Raw genomic sequence first — 6,876 nt, 5'->3', positions numbered from 1 at the left:
TATTACTATAGATGAGTACCAGGATAAGAGTGAATGGGTACTTTGGAAGAATTTGGGGTACACAAGTGTAGAGGAAAACAACTTCTTTGACTTGTTCCTCACTTCAGGACAAGAATTGTCTTAGCTGACCAGTTAATAACATTATGAGCACAAATTTGATGCAAAAATTAAATTGCATATGCAAAATTTTCATTAGTGATTGCAATTTGACAGACATTCCAACATGTAACTGATAAAGTAAGGACTTTTACATATTTCATGTTTCTTATAAGGAAGGTAGAGTAATGCATTGGTAAAACATATTAACTTACAATCAAATTTCCTGGGTTCAACTCCATTTCAGCCACTAAATTGTAGTATCATCTGCAACTTGGTGGCTGAAATGCAGTAAGATGTAAAGCAGGACATGTTTAATAAACAGGAACCAAAAAATAGGAATAGAGCAGTTAGGAATAGGGATTTTAGGGTGAAAGGAAGCTAGGAAGTCCACTTTAGATATGTTTCTAAGGATTCATAACTGTGGTAATTTTTGCTGGTGCTTCATAGCTAACCTACAGGTGGACTAAAAATATTTTCTGGGAAGATAGTGTCAGAACTGAGAATAGGACTAGAAATCTGGATCAGGGCAGGAGTAGCTCCCGAATTTGAAGAAAATATATAATTACAATTAGCTGTTTACTACATCTTATAATGACATTATAATGACATTCCTGATGGAAGTGACCAGTGATGATGGAGAGAGGGATCTATTAGACATCTAAGCCCAGTGAACCAAACAACCTACTCCACCTATCTATCTATCTACCTATCATCTACCTCTTTCTCTTTTTCTCACATATGCACACTTTATATATATTAGGGATCAGTCATGACTGCTTTGTGAAGTGATTCATTTAGTAGATATACTTAGGATTACAACAAAAGTGATTTTAAATGGGAATGAAATTAAATTTAGATTAGTTTAGTAACTTTATCTAAATAACTAGAGGCCAAAGTACTTGACAAACATTCCAGGAAAACTACAAAAGCCATGGGTCCACAAATCTGGTACAGTCCAATTCTAATAGAATTATTTTCCAGAAATTTATCCTTCCACCAGGACTTACAGGCTAGTAAGACCCATAATCAAAGAGGTCTAAATTTCTGTATATAGACTTAAATACATACATATGTATATAAAGTCACTGCCCTCACACCTCAGAATTTGCACATTCTTAATGTCTAACTATTAAAACTAACAATTTAAGTATATTTTAGATTTCAACTCACACTTATTTTTATAAGGTGAAGCAACATGACTTTGGGGCCAAAGTAATTTAGCATTGGCATGAGGCAGGCTTCTTTCATTATTATTGTTTTATTGCCCAGAAAAATGCTTTGTTTGAAGCATCTTGTGGGGTGAGTACATCTTTCTAGTGTCAAATTTCATATGCCTGCATCTTTTCCTAGTCCCTTACCTGTCATTATATAGAACTTTTATGACTGCTAGCAGACAAAGACCCAGAAACACAAAGGAAAAAAAAAGAGAGAGAGAGAGAGAGAGAGAGAGAGAGAGAGAGAGAAAAACTAGTTGGGTAAATAACAGATCAGCAATTTAAGTTCAGCTGAGAAATCTAGCATTCTAGTCCCAGACTGCTGAAGATGCTGGATTCAAATTTAGTTGACACAGGTAAGTCAGATAGAGGAGCTTTAATGCCATTATATTCTATTGTTAGTGTATAACCACTGCTCCATCTGTTAATCAAATCACAGAATTTCAGATGAACTGCTTAGTCTGCCAGGCTGCTTCTTTACCTGCAAAATGAATCTAACATGGTCCTTTCCTTTGATATACATACTACTATGAAATATTACTAACAAAAATAAATTAGAAAGGCAAATGACAGCTGTAAACTGTGACGTAAGTTGTCTATGGTAAAGGTACTACACTACAGACATAAAAAGGAGAACTTTGTATTTCCTGTAACAATAGTAACTAAAATTCATGGAGCATTTTACTATGTGCTGGGAATTATTTTAAATGTTTTACTTATTTAACCACTTTTTTAATTCTCCCAGAAACCTCATGGGTTTGGCATTTCATCTATACAATGCAGAGAATAATAATTCTACATCACAGGATTGTAGGGTAGTCACTCTGTGAATGTTAGCTGTCATTATTAGATTCTTGGAAATTCAGACATTTGCTTTTCTCCCTTTTCCTGCCAACTTTTTCTTTCTTCCTGACCTCATGAAAGTCACATACACAGATTTTATGTTTTGGAATAAAAATTTTAGGGGGAAGTGTTAAATGTATTTAAAGCAACCTGAAATGGAATTGGAGTATTACACCAAAGTAAAAGACTCTGGGGTGGGTGGGTGGGTGGGGAGAATACAGGTCCATGAAAAATGATGAATTAAATAGTGGGGGTTGTATTGTTAAATGGGAATCTGGGGAATGTTATGCATGTAAAAAAAAAAAAAGAAGTAGAAACGCAAAGCAGAAATTGACTGAGTTTGGAGTATGGCACCAAAGTAAGAAAGCAGAAGTGCACTAGAGTTTGCAGTGAGTACCTCCCTAATACTTCCTCTCCACTTTTCCAAGTTTTGGGTCCAGGATTGCTCAACAATTTGTTTGGCTATGTATGTTAACTCTCTTTTCAGTCACCAGGTTCCAGATGCCATCAGGATGCCGGCCAGACTTCCCTGGATTGAAGACCCCACCAATGTGTCCTGGAGCTCAGCTTCCCCAGAGCCCCACCCTACTAGGGAAAGAGAGAGGCAGACTGAAAGTATGGACCGACCAGTCAACGCCCATGTTCAGCGGGGAAGCAATTACAGAAGCCAGACCTTCCACATTCTGCAACCCTCAATGACCCTGGGTCCATACTCCCAGAGGGATAGAGAATAGGAAAGCTATCAGGGGAGGGGGTGGGATATGGAGATTGGGCGGTGGGAATTGTGTGGAGTTGTACCCCTTTTGTTAATTAATCCTTTCTTAAATAAAAATAAAATAAAATAAAATAAAATAAAATAAAATAAAATAAAGCAACAGTGTATGCGTACTTAGTATCTTCTCTAAACCTTTTTATTTTCCGTTTGCTCAGGCTTCTGCTATATTTGCTTTGATAACAGACCTGATACTAGAATGTACCTTAAAATTTTCAAAGTTATTATAAATGTTTTCTCACTGCATAGGAGAGTGTTCTTTGATGTTAAGTTTAGTGGGTGTATAATGTGAAGTGATTTACTAACCTCACATTTAACATGAAATTAATAAAAGCATAAGTTGTGCATTAATTTGAAATAATTTTTTTATTAGTAATAGATAATTAATTTGAAATAATGATTTAGCATGGTTCCTAGCATAAAAGAAAGTACACAAAGTAAATATTAGTAGGGGTTGGTGCTTAGGCTAATAATTATGGTTATATTCTCCTTATATAACATCTTGTAAAGTTAATGTGAGCTGGCCACAGTCATTTACACCTTGCACTTACACTTACCCTAACTGTGGCAGATTGTAATTTTGCCAATAGGAAAGAAAAATCTATTCAATAAATTAAGATACCTAATTGTCAACTTTACTGGATAAACATTACAGAAAAAAACACAGAAATATTTATAAATCTGGTATGGACCACTCCTTCAAGTAGAGTAAATTTCCAGAAATTTGTTGTTTCTAGCTTTTTTAAAGTGTACATTTCTAACTGATAAAATATTTTCCCCTGATTTAGTGAATTTAAATAGATAAGCTCTTGGGTTATTAATATGATTATAGAAATTATACAAAAATGTATGTTATAGCACACATGAAAAGTTTTCATGTTTAACTCTTCATAGTACAGATAAGAATTAAAAAAAAGAAATATACTAATTAGTAGACTTTCAGGTCTTTCTTTCCTAAATGTACCTTTTAGTTTTCTTAGATATGTTGTACAATTATAAAGTTCATTTTGCTCAGTGAATTATTATCTGCAAGATATCGATAATAACAATAACAGCATCAACGTAAAGAGAAAGACTGATGAGTATTGATATATCTATAATAAAAGCTCAAAGAAGTTTCAAGTATTCATAATGAGGACAATTCTGTCCTCACATCCTATTTAAATGTGCAATATTCTAGGCTTAGGTATGTCAGATTTATTTTCAAAATTTGAGGGGTTTATACCCTGTAAAATTCCCACTTTTGGAGAATGAATGTGAAAAATACTATCCATGAGGTCTGGTTTATGTCCAACTCTTACCATGTTGTGATAAAATTGGATTTTGTCTAGCTTTAGAATTTGAGAAAGTAAGTACTAATTAATGATTTTCAGTCACCACTCCTTTTTTATAATTGTTTTCAAATGTTTATATAAACTCTGACTTTGATGGTGAAGTATCAAATAATGAACACATTTTTTTCCAGAAAATAATCTTTCTCTGCTCTAAGAACATTTTATCAACATGGTCTGTTCATAAATCTGTTAACTCTGTTGTTTGGCCTATGTTTAAATAGACTTTTTTTTTTCTTTCTTTCTGGTGACTTGATAGCTTGGACCAGAAAACACTTCTTTTACACTTTGTGATCAGTAATGAGAGTCTCTACCACCTAACTTTTTACTTCCACCATGGTCCAAAATCTCCCTGAAGGACTCTTGCTAGAATGGAATACTGGTAAATTTTATTCTGGAGTGGAGTCCAAAAACTTTTTTTTCTAAGATATTCCAAAAGACATATTTATACCTTGCTAGAGGTCGTTATAATGGCAAAACCTTCTTAACATCCCTGTTTAGTTTTCTCCAGAGCACTGCTCAGTTCTGGTTTGTGCTAACGCTAGGGATTTAATCTGGGACCTTGGAGTCTCAACCTTGCACAGTTTTATGCTACCTCCCCGGCTCTCCAGTTTAATTTTTTTAACACTTTGGATATTTGGAAGTGTGTAAAACTCATAGTAGGTAGGAGATAATCTCAGATATTTCTTTGCTTACAACAAATCAGCATGGAAGTTATTCTAAAGAAACGTTGGGTCCTAAATGTAATTGTTCTACAAAGATTTTCTGTGTTCCTTTTTGTCTCAAGGTAATCTCAGTAATGCTCACTTTTCAACTATAGCCTCTTTATGCCCGTTTCTGATGTTCATTTCTTTATTTCTAACTGCCCATTTAAACTTCAGGCCGCCTTCAGGAATCTTCAAATTCAGGATGCCAAAATACAACTCAGGAACCCAGCACATGGGTTACTGGAAGAGCACATGTGTATGACCCCGAACTCCATCTCTGGTGCCACATTCAACAAATAAACCCAGCTTCCATTATACTTACTGTTCTAATTTTTATTTTAGAAATTTATTTTAGAAACCGTCATATTTCCTGAAAACCAAGCACACATAGTGAAGATGGCTTTTATTTGAACAAATTGCCTTTATATTTTTACTAAACCAGAAAAAAATATATATCTTTCTGGTACACACAGTCATCCCTCACCACTTCGCGCTTTGAAGTGAAAAAACTTTTGCAGTTTTTTCAGATAGATTCATTAATAAATTGATTGAGGGAGTCGGGCGGTAGCTCAGCGGGTTAAGCGCCCATGGCGCAAAGCGCAAGGACTGGCATAAAGATCTGGTTTGAGTCCCTGGCTCCCTACCTCCCTACCTGCGGGGGGGGGGGGGGGGGGGGGGGTCGGTCACTTAGCAAGCGGTGAAGCAGGTCTGCAGGTGTCTATCTTTCTCTCCCCCTCTCTGTCTTCCCCTCCTCTCTCCATTTCTCTCTGTCCTATCTAACAACGACGACATCAATAACAACAGCAATAACTACAACAACAACAAAAAAAAACAAGGACAACAGAAGGGAAAATAAATAAATAAATATAATTTTTTTAAGTTGATTGAGACAGAGCACACTCCGTTGGTGTCTGAGTCAATTATACACACCTGTTTTACGATTAAAATTGCTGGATGTATAGATTGTAAGCCTATATATTTGAGCACCCCCGCAAATCCTTCAGTGTCAGGTACAGCTGCTCAATCACACCCAGGTGCAGCTGCTCAATCGCTCCTTGTGCGTCTTTGAAATCAGGTGTGCTGAAACCAACCCAATGAGAGTGTGTTTCTCTTATACAGGCGCTTCTACATCGCTGTATCAGAAGCGTATTTGCTCTTTTTTTAAATTAATTTTTTAAAAATATTTATTTATTCCCTTTTGTTGCCTTGTTATTTTATTGTTGTTGTCGTTGTTGGATAGGACAGAGAGACATGGAGAGAGGAGGGGAAGACAGAGAGGAGGAGAGAAAGATAGACACCTGCAGACCTGCTTCACTGCCTGTGAAGCGACTCCCCTGCAGGTGGGGGGGGGGAGGGGGTTCGAACCAGGATCCTTATGCCCGTCCTTGTGCTTTGCGCCACCTGCGCTTAAACCGCTACAGCCCAACTCCCCCGTATTTGTTCTCTTAAGTGTTTGCGATTTCTGAGAACTTTTATCTAAGCCCCACAATGGCTCTTAAATGTACTGCTTCTGCCTAAATGTGTGCCTTCTGACGATGCAACTATGCACTCGAAGATGATTACCACCCAGAAGAAGGTGAAACTCTTGGATATAATCAGAGATGGCAAGAAAATCGTGGAGGTTGCCCACCATAACTACTTGAATGAGTCTACCATTCACTCCATACACAAAGATGAAAAGAACATCCATACAATGGTTACTGTCTCTTTCAACAAGGAAGCAAAACTAAAGGAGTGATATTTCATGTCTAGACGGCTCTAATAATGTTAAAACTGCATTTAGAAGGTGTAAACAGGTTTTCTATGCTCTATGAAAATATTCGATTTATAAATAAAGAATCCTACTTCACAGAAATTCACTTTGGAGGGTAGATAGCATAATAGTTGTGCAAACAGACTCTCATGCCTGA

The sequence above is a fragment of the Erinaceus europaeus genome, chromosome 8, assembly GCF_950295315.1.
Source record: "Erinaceus europaeus chromosome 8, mEriEur2.1, whole genome shotgun sequence".
Classification (NCBI taxonomy): domain Eukaryota; kingdom Metazoa; phylum Chordata; class Mammalia; order Eulipotyphla; family Erinaceidae; genus Erinaceus; species Erinaceus europaeus.
The sequence above is the reverse complement of the archived record's forward strand: the minus strand, read 5'-3'. Positions refer to the sequence as shown.